Genomic DNA, 23222 nt, shown 5'->3' on the forward strand with positions numbered 1-23222 from the left:
TCTCCAGCCCCTGGGCCCGGCTCGGAATGAGTTCATTATTCCCAGCCCTGACGCGCCGTGCTGGGCCGCCAGTTTCTCCAGGTTGGCGGTGCTCAGAAGCTGGCCACTGCCAAGTCCAGTTGTTTGACTTAATGTTTCAAGGCCAAGTCCTTTCAGGAAAGCTCTCTCCATCCCAGCCCTCCTCCCTTAGAAAAATAGATGTGCAATTGACTGGCTTTGCAAGCTGTTAAGCTTCATCCTTTCCAAAGAATAGCACCAACAGCTGACTCGTTCATGCACGTCCCCTTCCTCCGTCTTCCTCTGTCCGAGTGTCCCTCTCCTTCCAAATGCACATGAAATGGAGCCAGGAGAGTGTGGACCCCGAGTGTTTCGGGGATGGGGGCTACAGAGCATGCACTGGCTGTGGGCTGTGCAAAGGAAAGAGCCCCTGGGCTACCAGGGAACTGAGGTGCCGATGGGTGGCCAGGGCCTAAATAATAACCCATCTACATATTTGTACGCCCACTGCTTCCCCGCAGCAGGAGGGGCGGCGCCATGCAGACTGTCGACTCGGCCTTGCCTCGCCTGGTGGCGAGGGCATGAAGGACACACACAGGCAGGGGGGTGTCTTTCTTGTGCTCTGAAGGCGCCATTAGAGAGCCAAGGGAACTTTTCCTGGCCCAGAATCCTGAGTCAAGGTGTGATGTGGACTTTGGCAACGGTGAGCACATCCAGGCCTTCCCCGAGACAGCTACTCCGTGATGGGGTTGGTGGCTCCCTCTCTCTCGCCACTGTGCCAGGACTGGGCCTTAGCCCCGGGCTCTGGGAGCTGTAGGAGGGCGGGGCGGCATCCATCTCCTCTGCCCAGGGCTCCCCCACATCTGCATGGGGGGTGCCTGTCCCCCGAGATGCACCCAATGACTCGGCTGGAAAGGAGGACAGTGTGTGTCCACGGCCACTTACCTGCTGTGGGGCTGAGGGGTTAACAGCCCCTTTCTTGTCTGTAGAGCAGAGGCCAGGTCATAATCCTGCACACCTGAAGGGGCAGGATGGGTTTGTGGTGCTGGCTATCCCCTGTAGGGTCCACGAAAGCTCCGTGGTACTTAGCAAACACTGGCACCCACCTGGGCTTCCCTAGTGGCTCAGCGGTAAAGAACCTGCCTGCAATGCAGGAGCCAGAGGAGATGTGATCCCTATATCAGGAAGATCCCCTGGGGGAACGCATGGCAACTCTCCCCAGTATTCTTGCCTGGAGAATCCCATGGATAGAGGAGCCTGGCGGGCTACAGTCCATGGGGTCGCAAAGAGTGAACCTGAGCTCTTTGCCTACCTCTTTGCAGAAAATGGGATTCCTATTCTGGATAGAAAAGATCCCATCTGGACTTCCCTGGTGGTCCAGTGGTTAAGAATTCACCTGCCAGTGCAGGGGACACCTGGTCCGGGAACAGCCCACGTGCCATGGAGCCGCTAAGCCCGGGCACTGCAACTATTGAGCCCTCGCACCCTAGAGCTGGTGCTCCGCAATAAGACAAGCCGCCGCAATGAGAAGCCCACACACCCCATCGAAGAACAGCCCTCACACACTGCAACTACAGAAAGCCCGTGGGCAGCCACAAAGACCCATTGCAGCCAAACATAAATGAAAAGTTTGTTTGTTTGTTTTTTTAAAAAGAGAAGATCTGAGCTTTCCTAAGGCCCAAGTTCACTGCTCTTTCATGACATTTCCGCCTGACCTGGGCGTGAGGAATTCCTGTCTCCACGCTCTCTGTGCGGGGAACACAGAAGCCCCTAAGGGAGGGTGTGGAGCTTGAATGAACTGAGGCGAAGTGGCGTCGAGGTGGGTGTTGTGTTCAGCACTCTTCTGGGGTCCTGGCTTGTTAGTTAAAGGGGGCCTGTCAGCAGGCATCCTGTTAGCGTCCTGGCAGGCAAATGTCCATGTGGGGCATCGGCTTACTGGGAGAAAAGTCTGGGGGAGGGAAGGTCTGTGCAGAATCATGGGAGGAGGTGAATTTGGCCACCACAGTTGAGAAGGGCCATTTAGGCCACCGCAGCACCAGGTGGAGGTTCCTGATTGTGGAGCAAAGCTGGGAGGACCTCGCTCACACGCCCAGGGCCTGGAGTGCAGGGTGGAGTCCATCCCAGCTCCAGAGGGAAACTGGAGGAGGCAAGGCTCCTGAGGACCGGCTGCCTGATGGCCACCACACTAGCTCAGGGACCTCCGGGAAGCCGGCGCTCCGGGCAGCAGAGGCGGAGCAGGTCGGGTCTAGGACAGAGTCTGGCGTGGAGACAGAAGCTCAGGTGGGAAGCAGACTTGCCCCAGCCATGGCCAGCGGCGGGGACTGTGCTGCCACTTCTTTTTACAGGGGTGGAGACTGAAGCAGCGTTTGTGGCAGGCTGCTCTTTCTTACTGCTGGGCAGGTGGTCTGCGTGTGGCAGCAAGGTGGTCCTCACCGCCCATTCGAGTCACTGGGGGCGCTTAGACCAGCCAGCCTCTGCGCCAACCCCAGACCAGCAACGGGCCCTCTCTGGGTTTGGGGAGAAGGCTGGGGTTCAAGCAGTAGCTTTTCTAATTGACCTTTTTCAAAGACCTAGCTCTTTGTTTCAGTGATTTTTCCCTATTGTTTTTCTGTTTTCAATCTCATTGTTTTCTGCTCTGATCTTTATTATTTCCTTCCTCTGCTTGCCTTGGGTTTCTCTTGCTCTTCTTAAGCTGGAAGCTTAGATGGTGGATTTGAGAGCTTTCCTCCCATGTAAGGATTCTAGAGCTAGAGATTTGCCTCTGGGTCCTGCTTTAGCTACACGCCGCAGCTCGGGTCCCACCCATGATAGTCACTGTTCTAAAGCATCCCAGGTGATTCTGATAAGCAGCTGGATCTGAAAACTTGCATTCTCATCTCCTGTCCAATGTTAGGCCTCTAGAAAGGGGGCTGACAGCACCCTCGGGCTCCGAGGAAGAAGTCAGGTTGTTCTTGCTGAAGAACCTCATTGAGGAACAAGGTAAGACCCCCTTCCTCCACCTGGTCACACAGTCAGTCAGTTCTGTCACTCAGTCGTGTCCGACTCTTTGCGACCCCATGGGCTGCAGCACGCCAGGCCTCCCTGTCCATCACCAACTCCCGGAGGTGGTTCAAACTCATGTCCATTGAGTCGGTAATGCCATCCAACCATCTCATTCTCTGTCGTCCCCTTCTCCTGCCTTCAATCTTTCCCAGCATCAGGGTCTTTTCCAAGAAGTCAGTTCTTCACATCAGGTGGCCAAAGTATTGGAGCTTCAGCTTCAACATCAGTCCTTCCAATGAACCCTCAGGACTGATCTCCTTTAGGATGGACTGGTTGGATCTCCTTGCAGTCCAATGGACTCTCAAGAGTCTTCTCCAACACTACAGTTCAAAAGCATCAATTCTTTGGCACTCAGCTTTCTTTATAGTCCAACTCTCACATCCGTACATGATTACTGGAAAAACCATAGCTTTGACTAGACGGACCTTTGTTAGTAAAGAAATGTCTCTGCTTTTTAATATGCTGTCTAAGCTGGTCATAACTTGGTCACACAGTGGACAAGTTAATTCTTAGTTTATGTAACAGTAAGGCAAGGAGGAAACCTGGGGGAGGGGGGAATGAGGGGGCGGGGCTCCATGAGATGTTAAACATAGCGTAGCGCCTCCATCCCTGGGACTGTGTAGGAACACCTGGGCCGAGGGACAGGTGAGGGATGGTGTTCCTGTGGTTCCAGGCCCGGGCCAGAGTGTGGCGCCCAGGAAGGAGCAGCGTGGCAGATGGCACCCGGGGCCCTGCCTTCCGTGGGATCTTCAAGCCACATGGCGCCCAGGGGAGGTGGGTCCTGTTACCCTCCTTCCCCTCAGCACCAGGCCGGCGTGCCCGCGATCCCATCCCGGCACACCTGAGCCCTTCACACCTGAGCCCAAGGCTCAAGTCCCCAAGGGCACTGGAGGGGGAACCGAGGCTGAGAGGGCTAAAAGAGAAGACGGGTCACTGGCCTGCCCCATACCCGGGGAGCACCGCGGCCTCACAATCCTGAGCCTAAACCGCTGCCCTTGGCCAGGTACCCCCACCCCATCCATAAAGGAGACAGCACCCCCTTGAAGATCCCTGAGCCAGAGTTCTGGAGGACTGCCACCATCCCCGCCCACAGCCAGGTGGTAGTTGCTCTCAGGCCAAGTGAGTGAGTGGAAGTCACTCAGTCGTGTCCGACTCTTTGCGACCCCGTGGACTGTACAGTCCATGGAATTCTCCAGGCCAGAATACTAGAGTGGGTGGCCTTTCCCTTCTCCAGGGGATCTTCCCAACCCAGGGATCTAACCCAGATCTCCCTCATTGCAGGCAGATTCTTTACCAGCTGAGCCACAAAGGAAGCTCCCAGGCCAAAGGGCTGTCTTACTGGGGCTGGCTTGTGACTTCCCAGTAAATCGTGGGGCAGGACCAGGGTCTGAGGGACATCAGAGCAGTGTTGAGTGAGTGTTCTGGAGGAGCCCCTCGCCCTCCCGGGCTGGAGATGAATCTGAAGAAAACAGGGTTCCATCTCGGAACCGTCCAGGGCTCGGCGGCCCGCCAGGAGCCGGGGCAGCTTGGACGGGGTGCCTGCCCGCACAATCGGCCCAGTGTGGGGCACACCACCCCCGGCAGGCTGGCATCCCCGAGGGCCAGAATGAATGGCCCCCCTCAGTGGGCGGCTTCGCCCATTTACGAGGTGCCGTCTGGACTGTGATGAATAAGTGGCATCCATCAGCTTTTTTGGGGAACCCGGCCAGGGTGGAAGACGCTAAATCAACATGGGCAAGGGGCGCCTGGCTCTCCACTGTTTCACTCCTGGCCTGCGCCAGCCCATGCCTCAGTTTCCCCGTTGGTGCCCACTCCCTGATGCCCGGCCCCTGCCCTGTAAGTGCAGGTGCGTGAGAGTCTTGGCAGGGAGCCCAGGACCCCCCTCTGCCCGGGGCTCGGAGTGCGGGGGGAGCTGGCTTAGCTCTCTGGGAGGGCAGCCCATCCCATCTCAGTGCAGCCTCCCAGGGACTGTCTCAAGCCGGGGTCCACCCCACCCTGGGCCTCAGTTTTCTTCACCTGAGAAATGAAGCGGCTGTACCCTAAAGTCCCTCCAGCTCCTGGGCTCGGGGTTGGATTTACCATGTTTGGGGCTGTTCCATCCACTGGGTATGGGGAAGATGCCAGCGTTGGAGGCAGAATCTGAGTCCCAGCCCCACCACATGCTGGTCATGTGGCCTGAAGCAAACCCCTTACTCTCCTGTGTCCTCGTCTCCAGGGTGTAAGATGTGATGTCTTTGCCAGCTGGACCTCAAGGAGGTGCCACCGAGGATGTGCTGGGCGGACCCCCAGGGCTCCCTCTCCCCAGGGCAGTGGGTTCAGGCCTCTCTGACACTGTGGGCAGGTGGGCAGAGGCTCCAGGGTAAGGCCAGCCCCAAGTGGCATTTGTTGGCTATTGCAGGTACCTCCGGCCCCAAGGTTACCTCGGCCCACCTGGAAATCCTCTGCAGTCAATGGATACGAGCTACAGAGCTGGTGGCATTTGCCATGCCCGGCTCTGGCCCCAAGATTAGGGCTGGCCAGGACTGTCCCTCCCATGGGGGGTGAGTTGCTGGACCTAGGGGAGTTGCCGTGCCTCTTATTATATCTGGCTGGTCTGGAGCATACCCTTGACTATCCAGCCTCCTTAATACCACCAGTGAAGCAGTGGCAAGACCAAACTAGAACATTTGCTTTTCTTATTATAAGCTTTATTAAGACAGCTTTACTGCAGCCTCCAAGGGATCTGGGAGGAACGGTCCCAGCCGTCATCCCCCCACGCTCAGATGGCTGTTCATTGCCTCTGGGTTCCCGCCAGCCCCCTTGGTAGCCGTGGTCACGTGTGTGCGTCCCTCTCCCCTCCCCTGACCGATGTCCACAGCAGCATCTTATTTTACGGAGCAGATCGAACATACTAGACTTAAGTGCTCCCCTCTGCGGTTTGACTGGTTTGGACTGGTTCCTCTTGTACCTGTAGCTTTTGTCCTTCGATTCAGCTCACTTTTTCTGAAAACCGTCCTCGTGCCAGACTCTGTAAGAGGTTCCTTGGGGAAGAAGTTCTTAGGAAAGGATGAAGTTCTTAGGGAAGGTTTCCAGGAACAGGACTGAAGCCGTTAATCCTTTTTATGGATCTTAACATCTTCAGCCACGTGACCTCCAACAGAGGGCTGTCCGCTTGCGTCCCCGGGGAGGAGGGCGGCTAAGTAGAGTAGTCTGTGCCTCAGGAAGGATGCGTCAGGACAAACGGAGAGACCGCACGCCTGCCACATGCAGGGGGACAGGGGGACGGGGGCCTGTCCCAGAGGCAGGGCTGCCGTCCATGGGCACCTCCCCGCCCTCTACGGGGGACAGTTGTTGTGAACATGTGCATCCATCTCAGCGAGCAGCCCCTGGAAGCGTTTCGTGATGATTGCCTGGGATGGTTTGGCCCTTTTGGTACCTCCTGGCGTCTGTCCGTGGTGGCCGTCACCCCGCCTCGTCACCCCAAGCCCACGCTGACTTCCACTCCCAGCATGCAGTGTCCTGTCTGGGTCTCGCAGGGACAAGGTGAAGTCACCTGCCCCGGTAGATGTGGACCCTCACACAGGGCCCCTGTGCGAAGTGCTCCCTCCAGGAGCACACACAGGAGTGCTCCCCACCGTGGCCCCTGCCGGCCTTGGGACCGGGAGGGTCTCCTTCCCCCGACTTTTCACAAGAGCAGCCCATGCTCCGAGCTCAGGGGCGGGGGGAGACCAGGCCGTGGCACGGGTTGGGCAGCTGACCCCGGGAGCAGGTCCCGAGCGAGCTGGAGGCAAGTCCTTCTTCCGCCCTGTTTGTGCTGGAGGCTCCTGATTGTGGTTAGAAGGTGACAGGTGATTGACTCGGGGGGCCCTCAGAGCACAGCACATGAGCGCTCGGCGCCCGGCATCCCGTGTTTCATTTGCGGTCTCATTTAACAGGGCCAGCTGTCCCCTCACGATGGAGCAAGTCCCCTGCATGTGAGGCCTGGGGTCCCCCTTAGCCAGCTTGGAGGGGCATCCCGTGCATGCAGGGACCCCGGGCAGGCCGAGTGAACGGGGAGGGCACGCAGCAGGCTGCCCAGGGAGGGAGCGACTGCCACCCCACCCTGCAGGTGCCCTGCGAGACCCGCGATGTGCACGGTTGGAACTGAGCAGGAAAATCCATGCATGGAGCTCGTTAATAAAGCAAAAAGGGAAAGTGAAGTCGCTCAGTCGTGTCTGATTCTTTTCGACCCCATGGACTGTAGCCCACCGGGCTCCTCCATCCATGGGATTCTCCAGGCAAGAACACTAGAATGGGTTGGCATTTCCTTCTCCAGGGGGTCTTCCCAACCCAGGGATCGAACCCGGGTCTCCTGCACAGCAAGCAGACGCTTTACCGTCGGAGCCACCAGGGAAGCCCCGTGAAGAACCCCAGGCTCTAAAGCTCCGCTTGGCTCCTGGGACCGCCCCCAGCTGCCTGTGCTGCACCAGCCTGCTCACCCCCACCCCCCACCTCATCTGTCCCAGGTCAGCATCTGCCTCGGTCGCCTGTCAGCCCCTAAGGTGGGCTGTCCACCCCCATGTGGGAGAAAGGAGCTAGAGAGCCAGGAGGGTCAGCTGAAACCCCCGGGTTTTATGAGCGGAGAATCCAAAGTCCAAAGAGGAGAAGGGACTTCTCTGAACTCGGGGTGTCCAGGCGGGAACTCGGGAGCAAGTGGGACTAGTTTGGGAAACCCTTGGCTGAACAAGCCAGCGACCTACTGAACAGGACATTGGGAAGTCAGGGGACCAGGTTGAGCCAGTCTTGGAGCCACACAACAGCCACTTGGAGGGAGGTGGCTAGAGGTCCGCTCATCCGGGAAGAAGGCCTTTCTCAGCTCCTGCAGACCCCCACCTCCCCACCCACTGCTGGGTCCCTGCTGTGCTTGAGGCCACGCAAGCCCCCACATGGGCAGGGCCAAGACCCTCCTGGTCTCTGCTGCTGGAATGGTTGTCTCTCATGAACAGTCGTCTGCTTCTCTGCAAACTCGATTTCCCTCTTTGCCTTGGCTGCCTGGGAACTCAAGGGTACGTTTTTGTTTTTTTTTTTTTATTTTTTTATTTTTTTTATTTTAAAATCTTTAATTCTTACATGCGTTCCCAAACATGAACCCCCCTCCCACCTCCCTCCCCATAACATCTCTGTGGGTCATCCCCATGCACCAGCCCCAAGCATGCTGTATCCTGCGTCAGACATAGACTGGCGATTCAATTCTTACATGATAGTATACATGTTAGAATGCCATTCTCCCAAATCATCCCACCCTCTCCCTCTTCCTCTGAGTCCAAAAGTCCGTTATACACATCTGTGTCTTTTTTCCTGTCTTGCATACAGGGTCGTCATTGCCATCTTCCTAAATTCCATATATATGTGTTAGTATACTGTATTGGTGTTTTTCTTTCTGGCTTACTTCACTCTGTATAATTGGCTCCAGCTTCATCTATCTCATCAGAACTGATTCAAATGAATTCTTTTTAATGGCTGAGTAATACTCCATTGTGTATCTGTACCACAGCTTTCTTATCCATTCATCTGCTGATGGACATCTAGGTTGTTTCCATGTCCTGGCTATTATAAACAGTGCTGCGATGAACATCGGGGTACATGTGTCTCTTTCAATTCTGGTTTCTCGGTGTGTATGCCCAGCAGTGGGATTGCTGGGTCATACGGTAGTTCTATTTGCAATTTTTTAAGGAATCTCCACACTGTTCTCCATAGTGGCTGTACTAGTTTGCATTCCCACCAACAGTGTAGGAGGGTTCCCTTTTCTCCACACCCTCTCCAGCATTTATTGCTTGCAGATTTTTGGATCACAGCCATTCTGACTGGTGTGAAGTGGTACCTCATTGTGGTTTTGATTTGCATTTCTCTAATAATGAGGGATGTTGAGTATCTTTTCATGTGTTTGTTAGCCATCCGTATGTCTTCTTTGGAGAAATGTCTATTTAGTTCTTTGGCCCATTTTTTGATTGGGTCGTTTATTTTTCTGGAATTGAGCTGCATAAGTTGCTTGTATATTTTTGAGATTAGTTGTTTGTCAGTTGCTTCATTTGCTATTATTGTCTCCCATTCAGAAGGCTATCTTTTCACCTTGCTTATATTTTCCTTTGTTGTGCAGAAGCTTTTAATTTTAATTAGGTCCCATTTGTTTATTTTTGCTTCTATTTCCAGAATTCTGGGAGGTGGATCATAGAGGATCCTGCTGTGATTTTTGTCTGAGAGTGTTTTGCCTATGTTCTCTATCTAGGAGTTTTATAGTTTCTGGTCTTACATTTAGATCTTTAATCCATTTTGAGTTTATTTTTGTGTGCGGTGTTAGAAAGTGATCTAGTTTCATTCTTTTACAAGTGGTTGACCAGTTTTCCCAGCACCACTTGTTTAAGAGATTGCCTTTACTCCATTGTATATTCTTGCCTCCTTTGTCAAAGATAAGGTGTCCATATGTGTGTGGATTTATCTCTGGGCTTTCTATTTTGTTCCATTGATCTATATGTCTGTCTTTGTGCCAGTACCATACTGTTTTGATGACTGTGGCTTTGTAGTAGAGCCTGAAGTCAGGCAAGTTGATTCCTCCAGTTCCATTCTTCTTTCTCAAGATTGCTTTGGCAATTCGAGGTTTTTGTATTTCCATACAAATCTTGAAATTATTTGTTCTAGTTCTGTGAAAAATATGGCTGGTAGCTTGATAGGGATTGCATTGAATTTGTAAATTGCTTTGGGTAGTATACTCATTTTCACTTTATTGATTCTTCCAATCCATGAACATGGTATATTTCTCCATCTATTAGTGTCCTCTTTGATTTCTTTCATCAGTGTTTTAGAGTTTTCTATATATAGGTCTTTAGTTTCTTTAGGTAGATATATTCCTAAGTATTTTATTCTTTTCGTTGCAATGGTGAATGGAATTGTTTCCTTAATTTCTTTTTCTACTTTCTCATTATTCATGTATAGGAATGCAAGGGATTTCTGTGTGTTGATTTTATATCCTGCAACTTTACTATATTCATTGATTAGCTCTAGTAATTTTCTGGTGGAGTCTTTAGGGTTTTCCATGTAGAGGATCATGTCATCTGCAAACAGTGAGAGTTTTACTTCTTCTTTTCCAATTTGGATTCCTTTTATTTCTTTTTCTGCTCTGATAGCTGTGGCCAAAACTTCCAGAACTATGTTGAATAGTAGTGGTAAAAGTGGACACCCTTGTCTTGTTCCTGACTTTAGGGGAAATGCTTTCAATTTTTCACCATTGAGGATAAGGGTACTTTTTTTAAAAATTACCTATTTATATGGCCGCACCGGTCCTACTTGGTGGCACGCGTGATCTTTAGCGTGGCTTGTGAACTCATAGTTGCAGCATGTGGGATCTGGTTCCTTGACCAGGTTTTGAACCTGGGCCCCTTGCACTGGGAGCATGGCATCTTCGCCTCTGGACCACCTGGGAAGTCCCGACATTGTTTGGTTCAAACTCAAGTTTCTGACACTGTCCTAAACGTCACTGTGTGTCTTTCTAGTCTACCTGGGACAATTGAAAAAAAAAAAAAAAAAACACCAAAAACTCAACCCTTTGTTTCATACATGTTGTCCTGCGTTTTGGGAGCCTTTCTCACTGATGTATGTTGTTTCATTGTATGATTGGCCCACAGTTCTTCATTCTGCGATTGATGGACATGGGTTGTTTCTTGCTCGGGGTCGCTCTGCACAGGGCCGATGGAACGTTCCTGTCCACGTCTCTTGGTGGCCGCGGGACCGTTTCTCTCAGGCACGCACCCACGGTGGAATCCCAGGGTCACCCCATTCGTGTGTTTAGCGTTAGGGAATGCTGTGTCTGCCGAGTGTTTTCTGGATGCCGCAGCCGTTCACACGTCCCTTGCTGGTGAGAGAAGCCCCCTGCTCGTGTGCTGCCAGCCCTCCCTGCTGCCCCTCTGGCTGTTCTGGGCGTGCAGGGCGTCCTGCTCTGATTTCACCTAAGCCTGCTGGCTCTGATGCTCGTGAGCACCTCGAGCTGCCTTTGGAGGCTGGACCTCCTGGTTTGTGAGGTTCCAGTCTTAACCCTTTGAAGTGGCACACACTCAACAAAGTAGGTGAAGTGTCCCACGTGAGCCCCCGGGGTGGGCATGGAGCTGATGAAGCTGCACGCTCTATGGAATGAGAGCTCCGCACGCTGGTCCCTGAGCAGCAGCCGGGAGGCTCAGCCTGGCCCATCACCTTTGGAGACTTCCCTCCTGAGCTAACGGACAGGACAGGGCTTCTGGGTTCGAGCCCTGCTCCTCCATGAGCTCTGGGCAAGTTCCTCCTCACCCATCCCAAATCTCGATTTCCTCACCTTTCAAGGGGAGTGGGGTATGGGTGCCCTCCATCAAGGACCGCCTCGTGAGAACCAGGGCCTGGGGGGTGCAGGCTGAGGGCCAGCTGTGCTGGCCACGGGGACTCCCTGGCCCGGTCTAGCCTCCAGAGGAGGAGACGGGTGGCATGTGTTGGGGAGGCAGGGAGTGACCTCCCGGGAGATCCAGCCATCGGAGAGCCCATCATAGGGGCTGGGCCAGCTGGTTTTAATCTAAACACACACCAGGTGTTCCCCATGTTTTTATCAAAACACTCTGAACAGCTGCCAGGGTCTCGTCTGCCGGAGGGTGGGCCCCCTGTCCACCACCTGCTAGCCCAGCCCCCTGGCTCCTGGTGGGGCTCGGACAGTGCTTCCGGCAGGTTGGGAAGGAAGGCAGAGGGGCCCTCTCAGCACTGCTGTGTGACCCCAGGCAGGCCACTTGCCTTCTCTGAGCCTCCACTTTGTCAGCTGTAAGATAGGGGCAGTAGCGCCTATCTCCTGGGTTGCTGCACAGACCACAGCAGCTGCAGCACCGTACGTTCCCGTGTGAGTCCCCCAGGGGAGAGGGCCTCAGTGACTGTCACTATTATGAACAATATTATGAACGGAGCATCCTGTCAGCTTGGAGACAAGGGCCCCAAGGGCAGGCTTCGGGGCACTGGCTGGTTCAGCCTCCCCCAGGGGCTCCCCCTTCCCTCCCCAAGGAGTCCTAGGGTGCCCAGGCACAGTCACCCAGCGTCTCTGCAAGCGCTGCCTCAGCCCCACCGAGCAGGAACGTGGCGCTTGTCCCCTGCGGCCTGGCCGCACCCTGGGGAGGGTCCCCCCCAGGATCCGTGGTCCTTGGGACATTCTCCGCAGGTGGCTGCGGCTCTCCAGACACCAAGCCCGATGTGAGCATCTCACGCCCACCTTGTGGGCTCTGCCCCTCCCCTTGGGTTAGAGCAGCCTGCAAGGGCTCTTCACCCTCCCCATCCAGCGCCTGCTGGCCAGCCACCCCCCCAGACCACGCGTCCGCCGTCCCTGCCCTCCAAGCATCTTCCCTCTGCCTCTCCCCCACAGCCCTGGGAGGGGGTCTTTCCAGATCCACTCACGAGAGATGCGGGGCTCCGAGTGTTTCCTCAAGGCCACACAGCAGTCAGGGCCAGCCTAGTCCAGAGCCGGGGTTAGGCACCCTCTGACCAGCCCAGCAGGCACCCTCCGGCTCTCCCTTGCCCTGGCCCAGGTGTGGTTGTAATTGGGGGCCTCTAGGGTCAGACCTGAGATGTGTCTTCTGGGACCGGAAAAGAGGAAAGGAGAGAGAAACCACACTCGCTGCTTGACAACGTGTGGGAGTCACAGGGGGTGTGTGTGATGGCTAACTGCTCAAGCCTGACTTGGGGTGCCCTGGGGGTTCCCTGCGTGCCAAGGAGCTCTGCCTGCTCCGTTGACAGAGCCACCCTCTTTGGGGTGCGCTTCCCATGACTCTCAAAGGTCCCAAGTGGATTCCCCGTGTCTCCGAGGCTGAGTGGGTGTTCATTCACTCATCAAGGGGGTAGGATGGGTCCCAGAGACCTTGGTGGCGGGGGGGGGGCACGGTTCTTTCTGAGTCAGACTTTACAAAAAGGAGGGAGCACGAGAGCATGTTCTAGGCAGTGACATGGACAGCTGGGGAACGTGAGTGTGTGGACACCGAGCTGGGGGGTTATAGGAAGGTGTCGCTGGTGGGCTCTGGGGCAACCTCGTGGGCCACGTGAAGGAGACTGGATTTAGGCTTGCCGGGAGTGGGGAAGCACAGGGCGGGCGCCTGCCCGACACCTCGGACCCCTCGTGGTTACTAGTGCAGCCCCCAGCTTCTGTGAGCCTCTGCGTCCAGCACCCACACCTGCAGCATGGTCCCTGCCCTCAGGTGTCGGAGCCTGCTTAGTGTGAAGACGCAGAGCTCTGCAGGCCTGGGTGGGCGCAGGGGGCTTGCCTCTTCGGGTTCAGTGACACTGGCCGCTAGCAGTGTCACGTTCATGGTGACACGTTTATGCCTCTGAGAGCCTGGGTTTGTGGGAGAGGGTTCATTCTGGTGAACGCTTCTCCAGAAGGGAGCTCTCCGTGGCCTGGCGCTCGGGGGCTGGGCAGTGAGCCTCCCCACGAAGGTGAGGATCCAGATTGCGTGTGCCCCACGGAAGGGGCGGGACAGTGAGGCCGGGCGGGACTCCCGGGCCTGGAGCCTCAGACACCTGCCTTCCTGCCTCATGGCCTTGGGGACGGACTGGCCCCCACGCCCAGGTTTCTAGGCAGTTCAGGCTCACAGGGAGCCAGATGCCTGGCGAGGACATGCAGCTCCCAATGGTCAGAAGGAAGGAGGCCCCTTGCTTGTCTGCTCAGGCAGTTGGCTGATTGTTCCTGTTTCTGCCAGCTCCCAGCAGACAGCCACCATAGGGATGCCCCTGACCTCAGGGAGCTCAGGATTTGGAGGGAGCGTCACCCAGGCAACCAGACACTGCAGCAGAATGTAACCAGTGCTCCAGTGGGGTCAACACAGGTTGACCACAGAGCACAGAAGGGGCACCTAACTGAGACGAGGGCCGGGGGCAAGGCTTCAGGGAAGGCTTCCTGGAGGAGGTGGCTTGTTCCTTGAGAAATGAGTCCCGGAAAGCCAGCGATGCTGGGGCAGGGCAGCAAATTCAGAGACTCCCGCGGGCAGGGAGGAAATGTGGTGGAGGGGACTGGGCCTGGTCTAAAAATGGGGAGACGATAGGGAGTGGTGGGGAGTGTGGTGAACCAGAAGCCGCTCGCCCACTCCAGGGAGCGGCTGCCACGCGGTATCCGCTGGCCTTGCCTATGGAATCCCCAGCCCAGGGTTAGGAGTCTTTCAGATTTTCAACCAAAGTCAAGTTGCCAGCTCCTGTTCTTGAAACACTCTTACGTGGGCCCCACCCGGACACATCCAGGGGTCCCCGGTTTGTGACTCTGGCCTCGCTGTGCTTATGCATCGGGCAAAGGCTGAGGCAGGGGCTCCGGCCAGGGTTGGAGGTCAGGGGACCTCGTTTGTCAGCATGAGGAAGCCTCTCGTGTCTGCGAACGGGCCAGCGGGCGGCCATGCGGCACCACCCACTCACGTCTGCACGCCCCAACTCGGTTCTCAGCACGCCAGGTGCCCACAGCCACTGGGCAGGGAGAACCTCACAGGAAACAGCTAGCGCATCGGGTCAGTTCTGGTTGAAAAGGTACCACCAGGCTGAAACACCCATAAACAGGCCCATTTCCTTCCTGCGGGCAGAGGGGCCCCAGGGCGGATGCCAGGGTCCACGGCTCGGACCCCCACTGCCTTCTGCCTGGTTCCTCCTGGGTGAAACAGGCCTGGCCTGGGCACTGGGCGCCGCAGGCCCAGCTCAGGAGTTCTGGGGTCTGCCATGAGGGGTGGGGGGCAGGGTGGTGCTCTGCAGCTCCAGGGTGGACCGTGCCGTTCTTTCCCTCATTGGTGTCTCACAAACACCCTGCTGTCCTCTGGGAGTCAGTCAAAGGTAGCAGACCCTTCCTGGGGCCCACCTCCGGCCGGGGGCTAACCCAGAGGCCGGGGTGCACCCCTGCCCACGGGCCTCTTGGCCCGGCCGGAGATCAGCCGGCACATCAGCGATTCCCAGACGCACAGTCTGTCCCGTGTGCCAAGGGCAGAATCACTAGAGTGAGAGCCTGTGTTTAAATCCGGACACACAGGATTGAGGTCCCAGTGCTGCCATTCCCTGCCTGTGACTGTGGGCAGGCTCCCCCCCCCCAACCCCCCATCATGGGCCATCGTGCAGGGAACATGGGAGGCGCTCCTCGAAGCCCGCCCGAAGCAGCCGCGGGTCCGGTGCCCAGCTATCCCCCTGGCCTTGTGGTGCAGTGTCTGTGGCTCACTCATGCCCCCAGCCTGGTGAGCTTTGCCTGCATCCTGGAACCTGCCTGCGGGCAAGGTGGGCCCTCAAGTCAGTGGCAGGTTCCTCTGCAGCCTCAGTTCACACACCAGGTCCAGCAATGCCTCCTCCTGGTGGGAGAGACTCCTGGTCCTTCCCAGTGGGAGAAGGGCTCAGCCATCCTGAGTGGGGTTCTGGGCCCTGGGGCGCCACATGCCTGAAGGAGAGGGGGCGTCCGGGAAATGGCCGAGGCTGCAAGGTGCTCAACACAGGTGTGACCCTCTCTTCTCTCTGGGGGGCACCCCTGCGCGCCCCTCTCCCGCCCCAGCCCACATGTGCACACGCACAGCCGATGTCTTCCAGCTGGTGGGCCCGGGACCCTCCCCCATCTTTAGATCCTCCTACAAGCAGAGGCTGCAGGGAGGGTCAGGGGAGGCAGCCAACCCGCTGTGCCCCTGCCCATCCCCCTGTGATGTCAGCTCCAGGCTCCACAGTTGGGTCCCCAAGGGGCCTGGCTCACCTGGGTGCACCTCTTTGTCATTTACACAAAGCCTCCATGGGGAGGGGATACTCTGGGGGAAGCTTTTCCTCCCCACCCCACCCCATTGCCCCTTACAGAGGAGCAGACAGCCAGACGGACAGGGGAGGCCCAGGCACCTGCCAGGAAAGAAGGCCCCTGGGGCATTCCTCCACCCCCACCCTCCAGCAGAGCTCTGACCTCGGGGAGGCTCAGTCAGTAGAAGTGTGTCGCCGTCTGCCTTCAGGCCAGGGAGCCCCGGGAGGTCCTCAGAGGGGCCTGAGGCCAGGACTGTCTAAGCCTGGGTTTTTATTTCAGTATATTACCCACCATGTGATTTTAAGGTGTCCAGAGGGGGCCCCTCCACCGTCTGCATGAGCGGGTTGGGTGACCGAGGGGCTGGAGGAGGGGCGAGGGGGGCTCCAGGCTGCTCTGCTCCACCGAGGCTGGGCCCAAACAGGGGAGACGGAGGGCGGGCAGTGGGGGACCCAGAGGCCGGGGAAGCCAAGGGTGTGGCGGGTGGGGCTCTGACACACACGCCTGAGGCCCGGGCTGGTTTCTGAGTGAGGTCAGGGATCCACGCCTGGAGCCCACAAGCCGTCCAGGCAGGATGACGGAGGGCGGGGGTCCTCGTCTCCGAGGTGCCTTCCTTGCAAGCAGGGAGAGTCGGAGTCCTGATGTGAAGGAGGGCTCGGCGGCTCTTGGCAGGCTCCAGGCTCAGGCTCTGCAGAGACCAGCTCCTGCCTCAGTTTCTCCATCCACAGCAGGACTAAACCGGGTGCCTGGGGTGTCAGCCTGGGTCTGGGCTCACCCCACCCCACCTCTGAGATCTGTGGCCAGGAGCACCCTCCCGGGCCGCCCCACCGTGAGGTCACACCTGCCAGCAGCCGGCGCAGGCCGGGGATCACTGGCTTGCCCCTCTGGGTCCTAGCAAACTGCTCTCTGGACGGCGAGCATCCTGGGCCAGCAGGTGGACTGCGAGAAGCCCCATCCATCTTTGGACCATGGCCGGTGATGGGGATCTCATCACCTGCCCTCAGAAGAAAGTGGGCGAGGGCAGCTGGAAGCAGGTCCCGGCATGCACCCCCTGGCGTCTACAGGAGGCCACGCGCTGGCCTGTACCATCTTAGGAACAGGCGTTCAGGCCCCCGGGGTCTTGGACTCCAGCGGCTCAGCTGGAAAGACACCCTTGGCTCCGCCTTGTCACCTCCGGCCCACAAATCAAGGCCCTCTCTGCCCTTTTCTTCCAACTCCGTCAGCACAGCCCGGAGTTGGCGTCAGCCTCGGCTGGGTCACTCGCCCTGGAGCCAGGGCCCGGTTCCTCGAATCCACGTGACCGGCCAGCCTGCCCTAGCGCCCAGCCCTTGGCCACCCGGGGTGCGGCCAGTGCTTCCAAAACCATCCAGACAAGGACGCACGCCACGCCCAGTACGGGCAGCACCATGGCCTCTGGTCTCTGCCCAGCCCTGTCCTGGAGCAGACCGGGCTGGGGGGTGGGGGAGGGTGGGGGCGGGTGGCCCTGTGTCCTTGAGAATATCACAGGGAGGTCCCCTTGGTCAGCGGAACCAGGGAGGAGGAGGCGGGCGTGGCGACTGCGCCTTGCTGGGCTCCTCTGCTGGGCAGCCAGCCGCCATGTTCGGTGGGCCGGTACAAAGATGGGCCCTGTGAAGCTGTCCAGGCCGACACAGATTAGCCTTGTTCTCTGCCTCTGCCGTTGCCTCCTCCTCTCGCTCACGGGGCGTGAGGGGCGGAATAACTAGAAGGCGGGGTGCCCGTCTGGGTGGGGGCCTTGTTCGTTTACTGGTTGGCAGATCCTCCCTGGGTGCCTGTGTGGCCCATGCGGGTGGTCACCGGGGCAGGAAGCCCGGCCCCTCCTTCTAGGCAGCTCAGGCCAGCTGGTGCTCAGCCAGCATGGTGTGAGAGTTGGGGGCAGGGGGGCAAGTTCTGGGTGCTCGGAAAAGAGAGCAGCTTGCTACGGAGCATAGAGTTGGAGACGGGAGCAGGTGGGTGAGGCTTTGAAGGATGAGTAGGAGTTTGCAGGTGGAGCAGGACCTGGCGATCGCGCCTTTCTGGGACATAGTGTGGACAGAGGTGTGGGAGAGCATGGACTGTCTGAAGAGGGGTGGGCTCTGGACTTAGGGCGACTGAGAGGACACCCCGTTAGGACAGACTTGTCTGCTCTGCTGAGGAGCTGGGCTGTGATGTGAGCAATAGGGAGTTTACCCAGAGAGAGGTGGGAGCTGGGGAGGAGAGAGGATCTGCACGGTCCCCAGGCTCACACTCAACCGGAGACTCCTGGACACCGCCCCCACACAGGAGCCTGGGAGGGCAGAGGCACCCACCTCCCCTCAGCCCACAGCCACCCAGGGAACCTGCCTCTGCTTCCAACTTCGGAGAATGACCTGAGGGCCATGCTCACATGGATGGCAGGGACCGGGATCTAGCCTAATGCCCCTTCTTCTAGAAGCTTCCTTGATCCCCACATTCAGTGCCACGCTGTCGCTTCAGTCGTGTCCGACTGTGAGACCCTATAGACTGTAGCCCGCTGGGCTCCTCTGTCTATGGGATTCTCCAGGCAAGAATATTGCAATGAGTCGCCATGCCCTCCTCTAGGGGATATTCCCGATCCAGGGATCAAACCCGTGTCTCTTACGTCTCCTGCATTGCCAGGCGGATTACATATCCCCTCCCAAATTCCCTCAGACCCCACACCCTGTCCTTCCGTTCTCAGCCCTGGTCACGACTTTGAATGTGGGACTGGACCGTGGGCTCGGGGAGGGCAGAGGGCAAAGGCTGAGCGGCTGAAGCCAGCCTCCCCTCAAGGGGCCCCTGGGTGCAGGCGAGGTGCCAGGTGCTTCATTCTCAGTGACCCCATGCGCCGGACCACACGCCCACCTTACAGATGAGGAAACCGAGGCCACAGGAAGTGAAGAGACGCCGGCTGGGAAGAGAGCAGGGAGCCCGCCCTCCGTGGGCCTGGGGCGGCCCCACTTGGGAGGAGGTCGTTGAGGTGGAGGGCTGCTGCAGTTGCGACCCCCGTGGGGGCCCCAGCCGAGCCTCAGGGTACAGAGAGGGGCCTCTCCTAAACCCCCAGGGGGGAGAGGGACTCGGGGACTCTGGTGTCTGCTCCACCACGCTTCCGTGTTCCGTTTCTCTTTCTTACCTTCCTCCCTCCACCTGTCCCTCTCTGCTCCCCACCCGAGGGTCTCTCTGCCCCCTGCTGTCTCCCCCCTTTTCCCTCTGTTTTCTTTCTCTCTGTCTGACTCGCTTTCTCTCTCCTCCCTCCTCGTCCTCTTTTCCCGGGTGCGTGTGTCCCTGTCTGCCCGTCGGTCTCTTCTCTACTCCTATCTCACTCCTCCCGCCTCTCAGTCCTCCCCCCTCAGTCCTCCCGCCTCCCAGTCCTCCTGCCTCCCAGTCCTCCCCCTCTCAGTCCTCCCCCTTTCAGTCCTCCCGCCTCCCAGTCCTCCCCCCTCAGTCCTCCTGCCTCCCAGTCCTCCCCCTCTCAGTTCTCCTGCCTCCCAGTCCTCCCGCCTCCCAGTCCTCCTGCCTCCCAGTCCTCCCCTCTCAACCCTCCTGTCTCTCAGTCCTCCTACCTCTCAGTCCTCCCCCTCCCAGTCCTCCCCCCTCCAAGTCCTCCCCCTCCCAGTCCTCCCCCCTCCAAGTCCTCCCCCTCCCAGTCCTCACCCCTCCAAGTCCTCCCCCTCACAGTCCTCACCCCTCTCAGTCCTTCCACCTCCCAGTCCTCCCCCTCTCAGTCCTCCTGCCTCGCAGTCCTCCTGCCTCTAAGTCCTCCCCCTCCCAGTCCTCACCCCTTGAAGTCCTCCCCGTCACAGTCCTCCCGCCTCGCAATCCTCCCCTCTCAGTCCTCCCCCCCAGCTCCCCCAGTCCTCCCCCTCTCAGTCCTCACCCCCTTAGTCTTCCCCCCTCTCAGTCCTCCCGCCTCCCCCCTTCCTCCCCAGCACATCCAGCGCTGCCCGAGCAGGGCCTGCTCAAAGGCCAGGGGTGTCTCTCAGCCCCTTTGTCCGTCACCCTCTGCTTCTGTTCCCACTGCCAAAGGGCATGTCTCTGCTGGGCTTCTTGGTTCAGCTTCTGTAGTGTGACCTCTTTGAGGCCCCAAGGGTCACAGATCACCAGCGGGCATAGCCTGTAGTCTTCTCCCGACCAGTTCAGCCAGGCGTAGCAGCGTCGGGGGCCTCAGGGCGGGCGGGCCTGGACTGGGGCCCCCGGGAGAGCCAGCCGCGGCCCACGGCAGCGTCACGTAATTACGACATGAAAGTCCATGATTTCCTCTCTGTGTTGGCAAACAGTGGCTGGCTGCTAATGCAATCCTTTCTTTTAATGGATTCTTGAATTCAAATTATATGTAATTAAGCATAATTAGCCGCGTACCCATCTCGGCTTGTACTGCATGCCACGTGGGGCTGCCTAGGATCTCATTAGGAGGCATCTGTTCCCCCTCGGGGTGGAGTTGGTTCGACTGGACAGTGAACCTGGCCTGGGGGCTGGAGAAGGTCCGAGGTGAGCAGTCCTGGGGCCAGCCACCCCGGTGAGGATGGGAGATGAAGACTCGGTGGGGGGGGGGGGGGTTTGCTGGAAGAGGTTGCACTCTGCTTTGAGGACGCTCTGCCCGCCACCCCCACCCCATCGTATTGGAGAGAAAGGTCAGGGATCTGACTTTGAGGGGCACACAGAAAGGGCACAGCGGGTGTCAGCACCTGAGCGGGCATGGCCTGAAGACATCCCCCTCCCTGACAGCCTCCTCCTGAGTGGGGGCTGGGCACCCCCACACATTAGTGAGCTGGGCCTCAGGGCTGCCCTCTGCGCGGTGTAGAGCCGCAGCCTCGCGCACACAGGCTGAGCATGTGACGGGATGTCCCCTCGGGTCCTGCCTCCCTGCCAGCCCCACCCCCTGGCCCCCCCTGCAATGCTGCCCCCCCTCACCCAGCTCACTGTCTTCCCTGTACCTCGCACGCCGATGGGTCTCCATCCGTTCGTGCCATCTGTCTGCCCCCCACCAGTCTCCCTGCCTGGCCCGCTGCCAGCAGCTGGCCGAGTCCTCACTGGCCGTGATCTTGGTGCCGAATCTGCCTCTGGGCCTGCCCCCTCCAGCCATGTGTGTCTCTGCATGCCTCCCGGGAGCACCCCCCATCCAGAGGCTAGGGACTCCACGCTCGGAGGTGTGCCAGCTCACTGGTGGTCACCAGGTGGGTGAGGGGTAGAGCTGTGCTATGCTCAGCCCACCAATGAGGAAACCGAGGCAGAGGGGCGGTTTGTCGCAGTGGGTCTGCTGCCCGTTCAGGAGCTCCGTCTCCATCTCTCAGGGCCCAGCTTGCTGCGCCCTGGGCCAGGCCGCTCCCATCTCAGGGGGAGCTGCCCAGAGAGGAGTCCCTCACCCGCCTGCTTCGAAAAGACCTGAGCAAGGGGGGCATCCCTCAGTATGTTCAGGGGAGGGGTTGTCTGCACCCTAGGAGGGCCTGGGCGGAGAGCCCTGAGTTCCAAGGAGGAAGACCCTCCTGCAGGAAGGGCTGTCTGCAGAGACCCCAGACCCACTGGGAGGCCATGAGTTCCCCTCCCTGGGGGAATGGGAAGGGAGGGGCCCTGGAGGGCGGACGGCCAGAGCCGGGGGCCCACGAGCCTTTGCTGGGGAGGCCCAGGAGGCAGCGGCTCGAGGCTTGTGGGCCGTGTGCTCTGCGTTCTCTTCTTTTCACAAACTTTTAAATATGTGGAAACCATTCTTAGCTCTAGTGCTGTACAAAAACAGGCTGCTGGTACGGTTTGATCCATGGGCCATAGAGAACAACCGCCACGATGGGAAACAGACGCCTCTACATGTGAGTTTGGGCTTCCCAGGTGATCGAGAATCCACCTGCCAGCACAGGAGGTGCAGGAGACGCGGGTTCGATCCCCGGGTCGGGAGGATCCCCTGGAGGAGGAAATGACAGCCCACTCCAGGATTCTTGCCTGGAGAATCCCCGTGGACAGAGGAGCCTGGCGGGCCACAGTCCACGGGGTCGCAGAGTCAGGACACGGCTGAAGCAACTGAGCATGCACACATGGAATATGTGAGTTTATATGCGACTTTTTAGTTAAACTTTCAAGGTAAAAATACCTCAAGCGTGACCCTACATGTGTTTTACATGCGTGTCAAGTGCACGGAACGTGAACAGTACGATGCTCTTTCTGCCATGAGCCACCCCCGTAATCACCACCTGGGTCAGGATCTAGAACACTGCCACCCCATCCCCCAAGAGGAAACCGTCTTCTGGCCTCTGCCCGGGAGACTGGCATTACCCACTCCGGAACTTGACACGAACAGGGAACCAACTCAAGCCTGGGTTCCTTGAGCCCAGCTTCTTGCACCCATCACGATGTCTGTGGGGGCAGCCTGGCAGCCGGGGGTGGGGGCTCACTGTGGGTGGTGGTGGTGTCCTGGGCCCTTGGACGTGTGCACGTGCTACCCCGTTGATGGACATTTGGGCAGTTTCCACCTTTTTTTCTATTATGACCGAAGACGCCGGGAACATTCTAGCACGTGTTCTTGGTGAACATGCCGATGCCCTTTTGTTGTGTTGCCTGCCTAGAGTGGACTCGTGGCTCACAAATAGGTGCCAACACCGTTGTCCAGAGTGTGTGCCACGTACTTTTCGAGTTAACAAGCACGGATTTCAGCACCAACACCGGGTAATTTGGGTCTTAAATTCCCGTGTTCACTAGATGTTTGGATCTGGCAAGAGCGAAATAATAATCCCTTAAATACCTCCACTGACGAAAGAGTTGCTGATCTGCGGGCAAGGGCGAGGGTCGTTGTGTGCTTGTCACACTTGAGAAGACCAGGAGCGATGCCCATGCCTGCCGGCCTTGGCACCTGCAGGTGGCCTCTGCTTGGACAAGGCGCTGCCCACGGGGGCCTTCCTGGAGGGGTAGGAACATGTGTACCCACACGCCTGGAGGCTCCGGCACCCAGAATCAGGCCGGGAGTCAGAAAAGCCGGGTCAGATCTGGGTCTGCCCTCCCTGCTGTGTGACCTCGAGCAAGTCTCTGAGCCTCTCTGATCCCCCGTTTTGTCACCTGCTTCCACCCCGGGGACGGAAGGAGAAGAGGATGGGGGATGGGTGAGGGCTGTGCCTGGGGGCAGGGCTGCAGCAGGCAGAGAAGTGGCCTCAGCCCATACAAGAGGGTGGGCAAGTGAGCAGAGGCCCTGGGGAGGGGGACAGGGCAGAGTCAAAGGCGGGCCTCCTCGGTCGTAAGAATCATCCACACTTCCCGCTCCCACATCCCTGCCCCTCTCAGGTCTCAGCAGCCCTGGGCAGAAGGCCTCCAGGCCACCGGGCTGAAAGAGAATGTGCCTGGGACGCCCCTGACGGTCCAGAGGTTAGGACTCCACGATGCCACTGTAGGGGGCACAGGTTCGATCCCTGGTCAGGGAGGCTAGGATCCCACAAGCCACGTGGCAAACTCACCCCCCTCCAGCCCCCGCAAAAGG

General features: G+C 58.2%; 1 protein-coding gene and 1 long non-coding RNA gene across 2 annotated transcripts in view; one reads left to right on the plus strand and one right to left on the minus strand.

Moving 5' to 3' along the window:
* Positions 1-23222, plus strand: part of LHPP (phospholysine phosphohistidine inorganic pyrophosphate phosphatase) — a 129241-nt gene that overhangs the window by 103520 nt on the left and 2499 nt on the right. The window lies entirely within an intron of this gene.
* LOC121817642 (uncharacterized) lies at positions 5705-14845 on the minus strand. The gene is made up of 2 exons (XR_006057691.2): positions 12448-14845; positions 5705-10903 (listed from the first exon to the last, which is right to left on the minus strand). It is a non-coding gene; the product is annotated as an uncharacterized LOC121817642 (long non-coding RNA).

This window comes from Ovis aries, chromosome 22 (assembly GCF_016772045.2).
Source record: "Ovis aries strain OAR_USU_Benz2616 breed Rambouillet chromosome 22, ARS-UI_Ramb_v3.0, whole genome shotgun sequence".
NCBI lineage: Eukaryota > Metazoa > Chordata > Mammalia > Artiodactyla > Bovidae > Ovis > Ovis aries.